The sequence below is a fragment of the Nyctibius grandis genome, chromosome 2 (assembly GCF_013368605.1).
Source record: "Nyctibius grandis isolate bNycGra1 chromosome 2, bNycGra1.pri, whole genome shotgun sequence".
Lineage (NCBI taxonomy): Eukaryota > Metazoa > Chordata > Aves > Nyctibiiformes > Nyctibiidae > Nyctibius > Nyctibius grandis.
This window is the reverse complement of record NC_090659.1, coordinates 82,169,532-82,188,567: the sequence shown is the minus strand read 5'-3', so window position 1 is coordinate 82,188,567 and position 19,036 is coordinate 82,169,532. Positions and strand designations below refer to the sequence as shown.

Here is a 19,036-nt window from a genome sequence, read left to right as displayed (position 1 = left end):
ACTTCATGGTAGAATACATAGGTTTGCAGGGCTATGTTTTTCTGGAGATGGGACAGGAAAGTAAATATTTAGCTGATTTTTAAAAGACTCTAGGCAACTTTTAGATCACTGTTTAACCATCCCTTAAGACTACAATCTTATTATCCTCTTACTTATTACTCTTCAATGTCTTACTGAAGACATTGAAGAAAATTAAGTATTCTTTTGTAGGATACTGCCTGACTTATTTTTAATGGTTTCCAACATAACATTGGAAGGATCCAGAAGGCATGTCTTTGCAAGCATCTTGAACGTGCAGTCAGATAACATAACAACATTTTACAGTATTTTATTTAATACTTTCCAGGAACATCCCTTATTTCTAAAACCAAACTAAACCAAAAGATATTAACAAGAACAAAAAACCCAACAAAAACCAAAACAACAAAAAAAATCCACGGAAGAACTTGCTTGTGCAAGTTTTCAATCTATTGTTTTGCTGTATTATTGGAAAAATTAAGGATTAATAATGTAGATAATGTAGCTATCTTTGCAATTGGCATAAAAACTATAACCAATAGTTACCAAAACAGATGCTCAGTGCATACAGCTGAAAGAATATTCTATTACATTGCCAAGGAAGAAGGCTACAAGTTGTAAAAAGTGTTTGATTCACTTGCCTGTATGTACATACCTAGTGGCTTTTGAGATGTTGTAAATTACCCTGTAAATTTTCAAGATCCCATTGTACTAAGCAACCTGGTCTAACCTCATAACTGACCCAGCTTTGAGTAGGAGGTTGGACTAGAAACCTCCTGAGGTCTACTCCCACCTCAATGATTCTGTGATTCTGTGAGCTCACTGATGTCTGGACAGAAGAGTGCAACTATTATGCAGATTTTGTGCTATATCTGCCAGATTCACATAGATGTCTCTGACACCCTAAGGCATCGGAAGTCGATCAAACTCTCGATGTTTATGTTTAGGCAAGTGAGTATTACCTCTAGATGCTAATCCCTATATTCTGCTGACTATCAAATTATAGCAGGTTTTAATTTCATATAGCAGCATATCTGTACAGTCTGGCAGATTTCTAGATCTCATAGAACATCTATCTGAGAGACCCAACAGTTTTCAGAGAAGCAGCAGAAGGCCAGGAAGCAGGAGAATTTAGTTCCCAGAGCCTATGAGGAAGTATCTCCCTCACAGACACATATATGCAAACATATGCAAACTGCTTTTCAGTTGTCTAAACACAGGCAACTAGATTCCTTTTAAGGACTCTCAGCTATTTCATCTAGACTTCAACAGCTGCTGAAGAATGCATGAATGTCCTTTGTCAATCTGTTAGACTTTTGCAGATAGCACATGTTCTGTGACATCTAAAATATTAATAGCTTGTACATCTAGACAGCAGACTCCTGCTACTGATTTTAGGTGTCAGTCATGAAATAAATCTATTCAGGTACAAAGAAAGCCATTACACACTGCAGTGTCTCAACTGGTGATCCAGAACTCTTACATGACTGATGACCCAGCAGACAATAGACGTGCTTATTAAAAGAAGTGAATAAGGTTCATCTAGCCTAAATCAATTATGTCTCCAACTGTGTTCACAAGTCAATGTCTAGGGAGAAAACTATAAGACTATTTTCAAATATATAATATTTCCCCAATGCACAGCTTTCACATCAGGAACATTCTGAGGTGGATGTCTTTTCCATGCATTTTGTAATTCTCAGGGACCTTATCTTCCATGAACTAGTTCTATCTTCCTTTGAGCTCATGTAAATTTGTTACATCCACAATATATTTTCACAACAAATTTGGCCTATCACTTCCTGCATATGAAGGTTTACATGCCTCGGTTTGTTTCAAAACTGGCTCCTGTTGCTTCATCTGCTTTCACTCAATTTGTTTCATTCATTTGTTTCTTTCAGTGCCCCCTAATTCTATTGAAAGAGAAAATGAATAACTGAGCCCAGCCATACTAAGTTCCTTATAATATTGTAGATTTCAGTCATATTCTCCATTAGTTGACTGTTTTCTAGACTGAGTAACCTTAGCTTAGTTAATCATTGCTTATACGAAAGAAGATTCATATCTTTTATCATCCTTGTTGGCTTTTTCTGAACCTTTCAGTTTTGTTAGATTCTTTTTGTGAAGGGAGAAGAACTGTACACATTATTAAAGATACTGGCAAACCATGAACTTGGTGGCATAATGATGTGCTCTGCTTTGTTGTATTTTTCTTTTCTAATAACTTGCAACTTTTGATTTTGTCTTTTTGACTCCTACAGATATTGAAGCTGACTTCCAGAAATTCATATTTCATAGACACAAAATTTCACTCCTGAATGGACGTGGCCAACCCAGAACCTATGATTTTAAATCTGAAGTTAAAGGTTGGCTTTTAATTTTTATTTGCTTATTTATTTACTATTATTCTTTGTCCTCCAGGTACATTATATTAAATTTATCTATATTAAAATTGTACAAATGCATTTACTAGGAATTCTGAGTGGGTTAAATGCTACTCATATCTTGTGTATTGCAAATTAATACATGCACAAAAGCTATGTGGCAATGCAGAAAATTTACTGTAAGAGTAGTAAGATTTGTGTTATTAAGGAGTGAAGGAGGACTTCTGGATTGAAGGAGGACTTGTTTTATTAGTCTCTAACTTGGCTACTTTTAGTCCATGGGGAAGTTGGTAAAACTTGTATCTGGAAACTTTGATTCTGTTATTAAACTGCAGAACAAACTCTAAGTTGAGGAGACTATGCATTGCAGTGGGGGGCTGGATATTTCATTATTTTCTGTTCTAACACAAATTCCACATACTGTAGCTGAAGAATTAAATGATTTTTTAAAGTTTATTTTTATTCAATTAAAGCTAGCTGCCTGAATTAGCAAGAACAGGAGTTATCCTCCATGGGCTAAGCATGAGTGAGAAAACTTGTGGATAGTTCAAGTCACACTGATATGCAATGAAGTTCTAGGCAAAAAATGGATGAAATCCAGTTTATATTATTAAAGCATTAGCATCTAGTTAGCAAAATTCATCACTTTAAGCTGTCTGTTGTGCATTGAAAACCTCTGACACATTTCAGATGACACTACACATCATGTTTGGTTCTGTCCAACTTCCTGGATATCTGGTATCATAAAACATATATTGATATTATGAAAGAGAAAAACAGGCAGGGAATGAAAAAAAGGGAGAGGAAAAGAGAAAGCAGAAGGAGATATGGAAAGGTATAAAGAGCCCTCACCACAAAGTAATTGAGCTAGTTTCAGGGAAAAAGAATAAGACTACAAGCATAAGAATTTAGCATAGGAAAGCTAGCAATACACACAAAGCACCTAGGTTCATAGCAAACAGTAGACTTGATATTAGGAAGCATTTCTCTACAGACAGAGTGGTCAAACACTGGAACAGGGTTCCTAGAGAGGTGGTCGATGCCCAATGCCTCTTAGTGTTTATACTTTAACTTTTTGGTCAGCCCTGAAGTGGTCAGGCAGTTGGACTAGATGAACATTGTAGGTCCCTTCCAACTAAAACACTCTCTGTTCTGTTCTGTTCTGTTCTGTTCTGTTCTATTCTATTCTATTCTATTCAGTAAGGTTTCTGAGGGAACAAAGGAAACCATGGAATTTGTTTGTTGGCACAAGGACTGCATAAATAATAAAATAGTAAGTAGCAATCCTAAGATTCATGTGTTCTTCATATGATGTGAAAGTAAATGCTATAATAAATATATGCTATATCACAAATGTACAATTAAGAAGGCTAAACCAAACGTAAAACATTTCTTTTGGTCACTAAACTTATGGACTAAACACAATGGTGTTGTTTTACCACTTAAGATACAAGAAAGTTAAAAGAATAAAAAAGTGAAAGCAAAGACAGCTGTGTTCCTTGATGATAATGTTTTCAGAGAACATCACTGAACTTGGTCCAGGGTAATAGCTTTATATAAATGTTTGCAAATAGATTATGCATAAATCACAAATGATCCCACAATCATGAAAATAAAAATAAATGTATAAATGCAAAAGACATATAAGATACAAAGACGCTGACAATGTATGTATCGATATACTTTTGGGACTTCAAATATCTTTCAGTATCTCTGAATAAACTGTCAATGTCTCAAATCTGGATTAATGTGACAACAAATGAAGGGATGAGGTCTGAAGTTTTTCCTCTGAATCACTAATGAATGGCTCATATGCTTTATTTCATTTAGGCAGATTAGTTTTTTGAAATTTTCATATCGATTTTCTATGTCTGGTGGGACAAGTACTTTTCTCATCTTACACGGAAAATGAGTCATAGAAGTCCCTCCACATATTTGTTTTCCCAAACTATATTTGTTATTATTTTCTAATAAAACAGTAGTATCTATCATATTAATTTTTATAAATGTCTATGATTATTCTATTAAGAAACTACTAAAATATCTTTGCAACAGGAGCAGCAGAATAATAAACAACTGACTGGAAAAAAAAGAAAAATATTGAGATTGGCTAATATGAATCCAGCCTCAGAGAAAAGTTACAGAAAAGACTTGAAATTAAACCTGCTGCTCTTTTCAATTTCTCACAAACTCCCATTCTGGCATCTCCCTAGCATATATGTATTTTTTTAAACTAATTAGTTTCTACTGATGTATATAATCCTAGACCATATTCCTTTGACCACAGAAATTCAGTAAGAGGGAGACAATATCATATACATAATTATATTGAAGGTTTAATCCTCAGAAACACACTTGCCTGTGTCTATATTTCAGATAATTTTACAAGAAAAAGCCTCTTTTGGAAAAATAAGTTCACTAAATAGGCGTTAGTACTACGGTCAGATTAAAACAATGTCTACTTAATCTATAACATAAGTGCTCTGTAGCTGAAGGCTCAAGATGCTGGGTTGTCAAGAGTCTTATTAAAATATTATGAGGCACCAGTAGAACAGAAATAGACACATGCAAAAAACAACAAGGACATTTATGTTCCTTCACGGCAGTATTTTTAATAAGGGGTCACTATACATGGTGAATAGCTTGATATGAATATTTGCAAATTAATGGCACGTGAAATAAAATTACATGTGAAAACATTCTTAGATTTTTATATCAACTTCTTTTCTCACAGGAAAATGGCCAGCTCCCAAGATCTTATTTTTTCGATCAAAACGGCAGCCCCTTAAAATTCTATCAGAAAGTGCGTTAAAATGTATACCACTCTGACATATTTGTTGAACTGTATTATCAACTAACACATACTACCTTCATGTCTAACCACATGAATTTAAATATCAAGTTTCAATTCTCTTCCCTCATAGCTGGCAAGTGTTTTCACGTTGACTGTAATGATATTATGCAAAATGAAGCATTTATATTTGTTTTTACATTTAATATTATTGATCTAGGGTCAGCACAAGAATACTAGTATAAAAATTGGAACTTTTACTGTATTTCTTAATCTAAGTTGAGGAACAAGAAAACTGAGTCTATGGTTAGAGTCCAATTTATTTTCAAATTTATTTACCTTCCTTAGTGCGTAGAGGAAAACACAATATTTAGGAGGGTATTTAAGCTATTATTTTCAATACCTTTCCAAAAAGTGTGTCCTTATAATCTTGGCACCCACAATATCAATGGAAAGGATCAGAAACTTCAGACTACCAAGAAATTAAAAGCCAGCATTTTTTATGTTAGATATGATAAGGATTTGTGTGTATGTGTTCATGCTTGTTCTGTTGTTGTTTATTATGCAATTAATATTATTAAATAAGAATATTAAAGTGTGCTAACAAACAGTGGTAGTAAGTATATTTCATAACACTAGGTCAACTTATATTTCAAAACATTAAGATTTTTATTATGTACTTTTTCTGATTTTTTTCCCTTTGAAGTTGTCAGCACTCTACTCAGTAGATTAAAAAACAAAGATCTGAAGACAAATCATGTCTTCATGATGATGTCTTACCTTGAAAAATGATTTAACGTGCATTTAGGACTACTGAACCAATCAGTGTACTCTATCAGAAATTAATTTAACAGAATACAAGAACAACAAAGCGGAGAAATCAAATTATCAGTTTCCCATGAACAACATTGAGGTAAATATATTAAGTAACTTATATTTTCCAGTGCTTAATGGAACTGATGAAATTGGTTTTGATGAATTGATGGAATAATTGGAATTGATGACAAGGATTTTTTATGGCAAGCTTCTTATATCAGTAAGGATGGAAGTCCAACAACAATATTTGGTGATTTTCTATCAGACAGCTACTTCTTTATTCTAATATTCCAATCTGTGCCTAGGCTCTTAAAGTAAACATTTATATCTATGAGATCTTCTAATTGAGTTGCTAGGTCTTTCAGATAAAGAACTGATAATCAGTGAACACTGTCCTGTCCAAAAAATCTGAGATTTCATGCACCAATCACAAAAAAAGGCTGAACTTCTTTTTCTTTCTGGTTAGAAATGAATCCTAGAAATGAAAAAAACATTTCTAAATAAATATGCTTATTTCCCTCAAAAAAAATTTAGTTTTACTCAATGCCCAAATCACAGAACCACAGAATCACAGAAAGATTAGAGTTGGAAGGGATCTCTGAATTTCATCTAGTCCAAACCCCTGCTAAAGCAGGTTCTCCTAAAGCATGCTGCACAGGGTCGTGTCCAGGCAGGTTTTGAATATCTCCAGAGAATGAGACTCCACAACCTCCCTGGGCAGCCTGTTCCAGTGCTCTGTCACCCTCAAAGTAAAGAAGTTTTTCCTCATATTCGGATGGAACTTCCCATGGTTCAGTTTGTGCCTGTTGCCCCTTGTCCTGTCACTGGGCACCACTGAGAAGATACTGGCCCTATCCTTTTGACACCTGTCCCTAAGGTATTTGAAAGTATTGATAAGATCCCCTCTCAGTCTTCTCTTCTGCAGTCTAAGCAGATCCAACTCTCTCAGCCTTTCCTCGTAAGAGAGATGCTCCAGTCCTTTGATCGTCTTTGTAGCCCTCCGCTGGAGTCTTTCCAGTGTAGTTCCTTTTCTTTCTTGAACTGGGGGCCCAGAACTGGACACAGTACTCCAGGTGCGGCTTCACTAGGGCAGTGTAGAGGGGGAGGATAACCTCCCTCAACCTGCTGGCCACACTCTTCCTAATGCACACCAGGATACCATTGGCCTTCTTGGACACAAGGGCACTTTGTTGGCTCATGGTGAACTTGTCCACCAGGACTCCCAGGACGTTCTCTGCAGAGCTGTTTTCCAGCAGGTCAACCCCCAACCTGTACTGGTGCATGGGGTTATTCCTCCCTAGGTGCAGGACTCTACACTTGCCTTTGTTGAATTTCATTAGGTTCCTCTCTGCCCAACTCTCTATCCTGTCCAGGTCTCGCTGAATGGCAGCACAGCCTTCTGGTGTATCAGCCACTGCTCCCAGTTTTGTGTCATCAGCAAACTTGCTGAGGGTACACTCTGTCCCTTTGTCCAGGTCATTGATGAATAAGTTAAACAGGACTGGACCCAGTACTGACCCCTGGGGAACACCACTAGCTACAGGCCTCCAACTAGACTCAGCATCGCTGATCACAACCCTCTGAGCTCTGCCATTCAGCCACTTCTCAATCGCCTTCACTGTCCACTCAGCTAATTCACATGTCCTGAGCTTTCCTACGAGGATGTTGTGGGAGACAGTGTCAAAAGCCTTGCTGAAGTCAAGGTAGACAACATCCACTGCTGTCCCCTCATCTACCCAGCCAGTCATGTCCTCACAGAAGGCCATCAGGACGTTTCCCAGGAGGGGTGCAAGAGGATCCACCATAGCTATACATATCCTTGAGGTGGTTGGCTTTCTGTTTCCCATCTTGGGAGGCAGCTAAGGAACATTTCCCGCTATTCCGACTGGCCTGGCTTATTCCCCTGTTGGATGTAATGGCATGAGCATTGTCGCTCTGGACCCCACCCCCCCAGTCCTTCAGTTTAAAGCACGCCTCACCAAGTTGGCCAGCCTGCTGCCAAAGATTTCCTTGCCTCTTCTAGACAAGTGGGTTCGATCCCTCCCTAACAGGTTATAGTTGTCAATTTTTTTTTTTTCAACAGCAAAAACAACAACAAAATTAACTAACTAAAAAAATCTTATGGGGTAAAACATAGGCCTTTTCCCAATTGTGAAGATATGGGAAAAATAATATTGAGAAAAATATTCATTCCCCCCTCCTATGCATTTACTTTAGCACATGGGCTGACTTGTGATAAATACTGCATTTCTGAATGTCCTACTGGCTAAACCCTGTGTGTGAGGGAAAAAAAAGTTGAAATTAAAGCTACTGTTTAGAAACCAAAAGTCATATAAATCTGTTTTATGCCATCTAAGTTTCAATAATCTGCTTCAGTGTTTCTCTACTCCATAGTTATCTTTCTTTATTACATCAAAGTAATCAATATATTTTTATTAAATCAGGATGCACTTGATCAGGAAATTTATTTAATAAGGACGTTTCCCTGGAAACTATATTATGTTCAGCTTGCTATTTCATGGCTATGACATACTTCATTAAGAGAGAATCGTATCTAACATTAAATGAAGATTTCTGGGTTTTGTAACACATGGAAACTCACAGAACTGTCGCTTCTCAGAAGACCCATGCCAGTGCTACTTCAGCACAACTATTTCTAGCATTGCTAGAGCTTCTCAGACTAGCAATATTCTGAGAATTTTTAGTAACTTTGTGTCATCATGCTTCTTATTTTTTCCAGTTAAGACCCCCACCATGTCCTTTCTCAGCTGTACTTCTAAATTACTTTCAACACAATGCTACAGAGAGCAGGCATGCTTCAACTCAGTGAAGCACATTTAATTTGAGATCTAGAGTGAAAAGTACTCAAGTACTGCCAAAAGGAGAGTCAAGTCTAATGAGCACAAAAGGAGGAGTTTTGTACTGGTGCAGTGACTGACAGTGTGCACACTATGGGACTGCACCCTTATAGCTGCCTGCCTTGCTGTCATCCTCAGCTCCCACCTTTCTTCCTTGGGGAGCATCTCTACTTTTGCTGCTCCCTGACAGATCTCCTCTAGCCCCTCTTTTATCCCATTGATTTGGAGTTATGTTCCAGGTGAGAGAATTAGTGATTTGATTAGTTGATTTGAATTATATTAAGTTAAATCTCACATATGCCGTATAAAGGATCATGTGAGAAATGGGACAGGTCCCATTCTCCCCTGTTGAACATGTGGCATCTAGGATGAAATTTAGTCACTACTAGAGAAAAAGAGGGTGCTACCTGCCCGGGAAGGAAATAATCACGCTCCCCTCTCCTGGAAGAGACTACTAGACAATGGAAGAGGCACAGAACTGCCTCACCAAAACTTTTATAGTATCCTCATCCTTCTGAAGAGGCACAGAACACATCCTGGTTTTTTAGGTAGAGCTTCTGACCTTGTGAAAAGAGTGAGATGTGACAATATTCGCTCAGTCAGGGTGGACTAAACCTCAAATTCCACTGCGTTGGTATGTGCCTCAGACACAGTAATTACCCAAAAGAGGAGATGAGGAAACACCATAGGATTCCTACCATTAAAAAGAAAGACTTGGATATTTCCTCCAGGAGAGGTGCCAGGGCTATAAAACTGAACAAAGTGAGAAAGTGTCCCCTGCATGCCAAAGTAAGATACTAAGCACATGCAAAATTTATCTTCTTTTTTCCAAGTGACTGACTTATAACCAAGAATGAAAGTGTACATTCAAACACTCTTCGTGGGGCTCAAAAAGATGCATGAGTAGGCTTTCAATGACAAGAGACACAATATCAAAAATTATCAAACTCTGCCTGCCTAGTTTCCCTTGTATATCAAAATAAAATGTTATTTTCCTTTTTTTTATGATCTTTCATAGACAAAGCCATGCAGCCCTGAAACCACATACATAATACTCCATATATTACAAAAAAGAAAGAGAACTAATAGTGATTTTTTTTCTTCTCCAAGATAGAAAGCATTTTCAATGAAAAAACAGAACTTTCAAATTAACAGTTTTTGAGTTTTGAACTGATATCTTCAGAATCAAAAAAAATTAAGAAATGTGTTTTTTTTCTTCAGAAAATATATCCTAGTTCTTTATAATTTTTCTTCCTTCTCCTAGTTCAGTTGAAAATTTACAGACCATTTTCTGACCAGCCCCTCCAATGTTAAATATCCTTACTGCATAGTTTTTGTATGAAAGTGCTTCCATGCTTGTAAAAGTGGATAAAAGCATCTCAGAATCAAGAATTCTCCATTACTATGGGTTAGTTCTAAAATAATTTTCTTCCTTTGTCCAAGGTAAAAATGAAAGATAAATACGAAATTAATTACAGAAAGGTACTGAGGAATGGAATTAAAGTATGTCTTGCTTCTCTCGATTTCACAAGTTTTGCTCTCACAATATTAAGTGAATTTCCTGCTTAACATCTATACTTGAGAAGGATAGATTTAAGTAAAAGAGAATTATGGCTCTCTTGACAATGCAATTTACTAATTTAAATGCCTGCATTAGAACTGTAAATGGTTTCCACTAATAATATTATTAACTACTCTCAAGTAAAATGAGCAAGATATTTCAGTCATCAGTAATATTTTCTAATAAGGAAAAATATACAACATATTTTATTTTTATACATATCAAATTAATTCTTCATAAAAAAATACTAAGACAACAGGAATGAGAACAGCAGCAGTTTGCACTGTTTATGTGAGAAACTGAAGGTATTTTGGGTTATTGATTAAGCATGCATTATTAACATGTTTAAGAATTATGTGCAGAGAACAAAAATATAATTAAAAAAAGACTTTAAAATTTACACTAAAGTTTAGAATAACACTTAGAAAAAGACACCAGAAACAATACACTAATTTGAAAATTCCACCAGTTTTGTACATAAACAATTCACTTAAGTTTGCATAGCAGACGGTACAATGTCAGGAATCATACAATTGTGAATTACCACTTCTTTTAACTGTTACTTTCAAATTACTAAATTTTAAAATGAAAATAAAATGCATTGTGGTCATAAAATTATTGTCCATCAATTTTTGTGCTTTGAGGATATGCTAAGGTATTACTAACAGTGTCACTCTTTATTCAGATCCTGATTTGCAAATAGACTTTAACTAAAGTAAATTAAAACACTTAAACTTTCCCTCACTCTCTCCTTTAAGTCTTTTGCAAAATACAAAAGTTGTTATCTTTTCTGGACTCCTAAATGTAGAGACCACAAGGTCACCAATTGATCATGTATGGAGCTGAAGTTTAACTCCATTTCTAAATCCCACTTTATACAACTGAACCTTAGCAACATTACTTAAAGACTTTTCTGTTTTGCTAGAAATTGAGTGAATTGAGCTAAATACAACATAATAATCTGCTTTATTCACTTGACTGTTTTGTAATTAGGGGCCTTAAATTGAAATTAAAAAAAAAGTTTATACCTAATTTATCATTTTCAGTTTTTACTTGGTTTTAGAACAACTGTTGCAATATATTGTCTTAGAAATAAAATAATGAAATATATTTACAATTAATAATTTCTCTAATTTAGCATGTCTCATTTTGTTTTGTTTTCTACCATTTTCTTTCAGCTCATTAAACATTCTGGATCTGTTTGGAATACTTTCTTCCTTACTCATGTTTAATTAAGGATTTCAGTAAACCTGTTTTAGCTCAGAGATGATTTCCAGGCATTTTTCTGTAGTATCAAAAATATTCAGTACATGAAATTAAATATTTATTGCTCATGGACTAAATTATTCATAATGTGTGAGTTAGTCAAGCCACCTGCTCAACCAAATCACAAAGAAGAGACTACACTAAACTCTCAGATTTCTGTATTCTCAGGGAAAGGTTATTTTCTCCTGAGCAATAAGATGCAGCAGACTTAAGGATCTTTAAGAAACTCTACACCAGTTCTTTCTTGAAACATATGGCTAATTATTTCTATTACAAATAATCTACATTAAGATTTACTGCTTAGACACAACAGATTTTCATTAGTCTGTATGTAAGTCTGTGATCTGTGTATGCATGCAGGTGATAATATATTGCAAAGAAATCAATCAGTGAATGGTCTGGGACTGGAATTTTGGAAAGAAATCTAATTGTGTTTTCTGTCTAACAACAGTGATCGCAGTCACTGGCAGAGGAAATGTGTTCAGTGTTTAATTGATTCGTAATTTCAAATTTTTCCCCACACATTAAAAATAATTTCATATTCAGAAGAAATTTTAAACCGGCTTTCCACCCTTCAGTCATAATCCCGAGTCCTCCCTATCCCTCCCTCACATCAGGGTACAAAACCCAAACAAAAACCAGAAGAATATAGCATAGTTGAAGTTTGTTTTCCTTAACATATCATTCAGTTACCAAAATGAATATATTAGATAAACAAAAAATCACACACACACACATCATCTGAGGCTTTATATTTGACATAAAAATGAAGAAACTGATTGTTTTCCACACTCACTTGAATAAACAAAATAATGGGATTGGAATATTCATTGGTAGCATCTATGGTAAGTAATTAAACTATGGTGTTGAAACCACTTTCACAACATTAACACTTCCACAAAGCTTATGATTTAATGAGCCCATTTATTAAAATCTTCAATATTATTTTCTATAAGTGGTCCCTTGTTATCTTTTACCACACTGTTCAAACTTTATTTTTAACTTAATTTGTAAATATGCCCACACTTTTTTGGCACACGCACTGACTTTTGTTGGACTACTAGTACTACTGGGTCTATCTTTGAAACTGGTACTAATTTGACCAATTTACTTATCACCCTGATGTGTTACTGATTCAGCTGTTATTCAGTTTAGGAAAACAGCCATTTTTTTACTCCCCTTCCCCCCACCCCCTCCAGCTTCTGCCTCTAGTGATATCTTTTCACAAAGATTTTATCAATCTATGTATTTTACATAGTGGCCAAAATAAGAAGTGCAAAATATAAGATGCAAACTTTTTACATGCTTAAATATTCTGATGCAGAGATCTACATTTAACCTCATCATGGTAGGCTCTCTTTAAAATAAATGAAGAAAAAAATCTTTATTTCAGGATAAATCCTTTCTTAAAGTAAATACTTATCTCATATGTTAGATATCTAAAGTTAGGTGAGATGAATCCCTCTCAGAGTACCTTGTATTTTTTCTTCTCTAATCCTTGTGGAAAAAATGTAATATTGTCATTCTGAGACCCATACATATCTTTCAATAGTGTTAAAATACTACATAGGAAATAAGAAAAGTTCTAGAGGTCAAATTGCATTCATAAGGAAGATGAACAAAAAAAAGCACATTAAAAAAAGAGAAATGAAAAAAAACACCCCAACACTAGCAGCAACAAAAAGGTTGGGCTATGACAAAATATTCTTATTGCCTGGTGTCCTTTGGCTCAAAGGCAGACATTTTCATTTGAACCTCTTCTGAATCAAATTATTTTTTTTCTTCTGAAAGTGATAAAATGAATAGAAGATTAGGCAAAAGCATGACAGATGCCAAAAAATGGAACACAAATGTTATTCAGTCAATAACAGGCAATAGCCTACGTTTGAAAATTACTAGTTTTTTTATTTTTAACTGTAGTTACCTGTTAACTGTAGTTAACTATAGTCTACCAAAATTGATGTCATTTTAATAAAACTCCTATAAGAGAATAAGTACAAAGAAATGGAACACAAAAGAAGCATCTTTTTCCTAAATAATATTCTCGTGTTTCAAATATGATCTTCAAGTCTTAGAAATAGGTGAAAAGGATGGATAAGAAGATCTCACATAGAAAGTGTCTATTCAAACATTTTTCCATATAGTATATTTCAAGGATAAATGTTACATATGTCTAATATGAAGAATTCTTCTAGTACATACATAATCTCTGAAATGTTGATGGCTCAACTAGAACTGGAGAAGAAAATGTTTCTGATTATATGTTTTTCTATTATGCAGAATCAGTTTAAGGGAGAAGGAAGGATGCAGAAAACAGCACTACACTGCAAAATCAGGTACTTAACATCAGGGAAGAGAAGTCCAACCCATCTCTTAGACCTCTCATTACCCTTTTTCCAGGAAGAACGTTCAAGATACCCCATTGTACAAGTCCAAGCATTTGCAATCCCTTTTTCCTTGCTTCTTTAGTTAAAAGTGACAGATTTTAAACGATGTCAAGAGCAATAAAGGTTTCTGCTTTTAAAACCACCTGTTGTTACAATTGCTGAGAGTAGTGATTGATCTTTGTCTTCACTACTTTCAATGAGTTGTGTTTGCGTGACCTCTGGAGGCATGATCTATGGAACACCAACAACTAGCAGCAAAACTCACCATATAGAAGGATGAGTGACTGGGAGGGTTGTGCTGCCATCTAGAGGAATGTCATCAGGCTGGAGAAAAGGGCTAACAGGAACCTCATGAAGTACAACAACGACAAGTGCAAAGTCCTGCACCTAGGGAGGAACAACCTCAAACACCAACCCATGCTGGGGGCCACCCAGCTGGAAAGCAGCTTGGCAGAAAAGGACCTGTCATTCTGGTGGACACCAAGTTGAACAGGAGCCAGCAATGTGCCCTTGACACAAAGAAGGCTAATGGTGTCCTGGGCTACTGAATTGCCAGGAGGTCGAGGGAGGTGATCCTTCCCCTCTCCTCTGCACTGGTGGGGCCATACCTGGAGTGTTGTGTCCAGTTCTGGGCTCCCAGGTGTAAGAGAGATACGGGAAATAAGGGAGACTAGAGAGTCCAGCAGAGGGCTGCCTAGATGGTTAAGGGATTGGAGCATCTTGCTTCTATAAGGAAAGACTGAGAGAGCTGGGACAGTTTCAGCATAGAGAAGAGCAGGTTCTTATCACTCTGGCTCTTCTCAGCTGTGCCCTGTGACAGGACCAGAGGCAATGGGCACAAACTGAAACAAGGAGGCTCCATCTGAACATCAGGAAATACTTTTTTTACTGTGAGAGTTAATGAATGCTGGCACAGGTTGCCCAGGGATGTTGTGGAGTCTCCCTCCTTGGAGATATTCGAAAGCTGTCTGGACATGGTCCTGGGCAACTGGCTCTGGGTGGCCCTGCTTAAGCACAGGGGTTGGACCAGACGACCTCCAGAGGTCCACTCCTACCTCAACCATTCTATGATTCTGTGATTATAAGTAGAAAATAAGTACAGCTTGCATTAAATAGGTAGGGAAGTGTTATATGTTACAACAAGGTAAACTCAGACATCTGGGTTTGATTCAAGACAGGCAAAGTTTCAAGTTAATTAGGTGTGCAATTTAAGTTGTGCCTTCCAGGTACTATACAGCATGCTGTTCTATAGGTAGCTACAACATAGCTCCTGAGCAGACAGTCTTAATCTACTCCACTGACAGATTTTAAAGTCTTTCTGGTTTGGGGGTATTTGTGGCTCACATTGAAAGGTCTTGCTACCCTGTTTAGATCCCAACTGAACTGTGAAGTCTGCAGCAAGCTTTTTTCCCTCCTATGATAAAATTTCTCTCTCCAATTTCTTTGTTGCCCTCATTAATCAAAATAGAGCCCACTACTACACGATAAACTCCACAAAATCATTTAAAAATCCAGTAGCACTGGATTTTTGCTATTATTGCCACACACAAGCAAAATCTATTACTGGAGAGTGAAACAACAGTGTTCATTATGTATAATGCAGTTTGAATCTGATGGTAATTGCCATGCTGTATGCTCACAGATGAGAACACAGCCACGACAGGTCTAAGGGAAACAGGTACCTGAAAAGGTGTTCAAAGCAAGATTTCTAAAAGTGGTCATCACCTTGCAGCTCTGTTTAGGAACATTACACTGGTAGACTTCTAAAAGTGCTTAGCACCTATCCACTTTCATTAAAATTGCTATGAACAGCTGGGTGTTAAGCATGTTGGCAAGTCTCAGCATATCAAGTAGATGCCTAAACGACAGTGGAGCTTTGCCAAAAGTTATGCTAATTTTCTTTGCTGAGATCCATGCAAGCTATTATGATGCAGTTTATTTGTATGATTAAAAAATGAGTGCAAACCAGAGTTTGAACTGGAAAATAACATTGGCTACACCACTGTTATACGACCCACTCCCATTGCATTTACTTCTACTGGTTTCATTAAGCATATAGGATTCTCAGACGTGAGTTATAAAATCCTGGCATCCTAATCAGTTAAAATTTATTGAAAGAACTTAAAAATATGTTGCCAAAGAGGATGACTGAATAGCGTCACGCACATGGAGCAATTTCTGCAAAAATCTGATATAATCAACAATCTGACAGTCACTAAGACAGAAAAAGATAGAAAGGTGCCAAACAATGACTAATATGACTTGTAAAAATATAAACAACAGGCAAAACATTTCTTCTCAAAGCTAAAGACATCATTTTATGCAAATAAAACTGTATTACACATTTAAGTATGCACCGAAAATGGTGTTGTTTTGAAGGTCAAGTTATGCTCTTATTTGTATAACCAGAGCTTATAAGTGATTTGAACAGTTAGTTACTATAATCTAATATATCAATAAACATGTGTTTTCACACGGACACACTTTACATTCTAATGGGAATATTTATGAGAATAAATGTTTCACACAGAATGAACTGCATAGAATGAGCAATAGAAATAGAATAATTTTATCAAAACACTGTTCTGAAGCACTTGCAATGCAAAATTAATATAAAGAGAGGCAAGGTTTGTATTTTACATTCATCATTGTCATTCCCCAATAATTTTATGACAATGTGCAAAAGTGATTTACCTAGTGAAGATCCTCTCTTCTGCTAAATAAATTTACCCCAACAGATTTAGTAGCAAACCATATGCTCAGTACATCATGAAACACTGAACAAAAAGTTCAGTGTTCTTTGATAATGGCTGGTTTTATAAGACAACAGGTGTGACCGTAATACATGGGAAAGGCTTATGTCGTAGGGGCAAAAGGGTTCTGGGACAGGAATTAGCAGGGCTCATTCGGAGAGCTTTAAACTAGATTCGAAGGGGGATGGGGTAGTAGCTGGGCTTGCACCACTGGGGCAATGCTCTAGTGTTGAGGTAGACCAGGAGGCCTCCCATCCCCCTGGGGTGAAATCGGTGTGCTCAGCTCGCTCCCTGAAATGCCTGTACACCAATGCGCGCAGCATGGGGAATAAACAGGAGGAGTTGGAAATCCGTGTTCGGTCGGGGGGCTATGATTTAGTGGCAATCACAGAGACTTGGTGGGACGCCTCGCATGACTGGAATGTGGTCATGGATGGCTATGTCTTGTTCAGGAAAGACAGGCCGCTAAGGAGAGGTGGTGGAGTTGCTCTTTATGTGAGTGAGCAGCTAGAATGTATTGAGTTCTGTCCAGAGGCGGATCAGGAGCGAGTTGAGAGTTTGTGGGTGCAAATTAAGGGACAGGCTGGCAGGGGTGATACTGTTGTGGGTGTCTATTACAGGCCACCGGATCAGGATGAGGAGGGTGATGAGGCCTTCTACAGGCAGCTGAGAGCAGTCTCGGAATTACAGGGCCTGGTTGTCGTGGGGGATTTCAACTACCCTGATATTTGCTGGGAGGCCTACTCAGCCAGCCATCCTCAGTCCAGGAGGTTCCTCCAGTGCATTGATGATAATTTTCTGATGCAAATGGTGGATGAGCCAACTAGGAGAGGAGCGCTACTGGATCTTATCCTCACTAACAAGGAGGGTCTGGTTGAAGAGGTGAAGGTTGAGGGCAGCCTTGGTTGTAGTGACCATGAGATGGTAGAGTTCAGGATCTCATGTGGCAGCAACAGAATAGCTAGCAGAATTACAACTCTGGACTTCACGAGGGCCAACTTTGGCCTTTTCAAGCAATTGCTAGGGGAAATCCCATGGGACAGGGTACTAGAAGGTAAGGGGGCCCAAGATAGTTGGTTAGCGTTCAAGGACTGCTTCTTCCGAGCTCAAGATCAGAGCATCCCAGCAGGTAGGAAGTCAAGGAAGGGTACCAGGAGGCCTGCATGGTTAAACAGGGAACTGCTGGGCAAACTCAAGTGGAAGAGGAGGGTGTACAGATCATGGAAGGAGGGGCTGGCCACTTGGGAGGAATAGAAGTCTGTTGTCAGAGGATGTAGGGAGGCAACTAGGAAAGCTAAGGCCTCCTTGTTATTAAACCTTGCAAGAGAGGTCAAGGACAACAGAAAGGGCTTCTTCAAATACATTGCAGGTAAAGCCAACACTAGAGGCAATGTAGGCCCACTGATGAATGAGGTGGGGGTCCTGGAGACAGAGGATAAAAAGAAGGCGGAGTTACTGAATGCCTTCTTTGCCTCTGTCTATACTGTTGGAGGCTGTCCTGAGGAGCCCCGGACCCCTGAGGCCCCAGAAGAAGTCAGGATAGTGGAGGAATCTGTCTTGGTTGATGAGGGCTGGGTCAGGGACCAATTAAGCAATCTGGACGTCCATAAATCCATGGGCCCTGATGGGATGCACCCGCGGGTGCTGAGGGAGCTGGCGGAAGTCATTGCTAGGCCACTCTCCATCATCTTTACTAAGTCGTGGGCAACGGGAGAGGTGTCTGAGGACTGGAGGAAAGCGAATGTCACTCCAGTCTTCAAAAAGGGCAAGAAGGAGGACCCAGGGAACTATAGACCGGTCAGCCTCACCTCCATCCCCGGAAAGGTGATGGAACAACTTGTCCTTGGTGCTGTCTCTAGGCACATCAAGGATAGGGGGATCGTTAGGGGCACTCAGCATGGTTTCACCAAGGGGAAGTCATGCTCAACCAACTTGATAGCCTTTTATGAGGATGTTACCCGGTGGATAGATGATGGTAAAGCTGTGGATGTGGTCTATCTCGATTTCAGTAAAGCGTTTGACACGGTCTCCCACAGCATCCTCGCAGCTAAACTGCGGGAGTGTGGTCTGGATGATCAGGTAGTGAGGTGGATTGTGAACTGGCTGAAGGAAAGAAGCCAGAGAGTGGTGATCAATGGGACAGAGTCCAGTTGGAGGTCTGTGTCTAGCGGAGTCCCGCAAGGGTCGGTACTGGGACCAGTT

At 37.8% G+C, this 19,036-nt stretch overlaps 1 protein-coding gene across 2 annotated transcripts in view; it reads right to left on the bottom strand.

Annotated features, from left to right (window-relative positions):
- KLHL1 (kelch like family member 1) overlaps positions 1–19,036 on the bottom strand; it is a 264,468-nt gene that overhangs the window by 68,336 nt on the left and 177,096 nt on the right. The window lies entirely within an intron of this gene.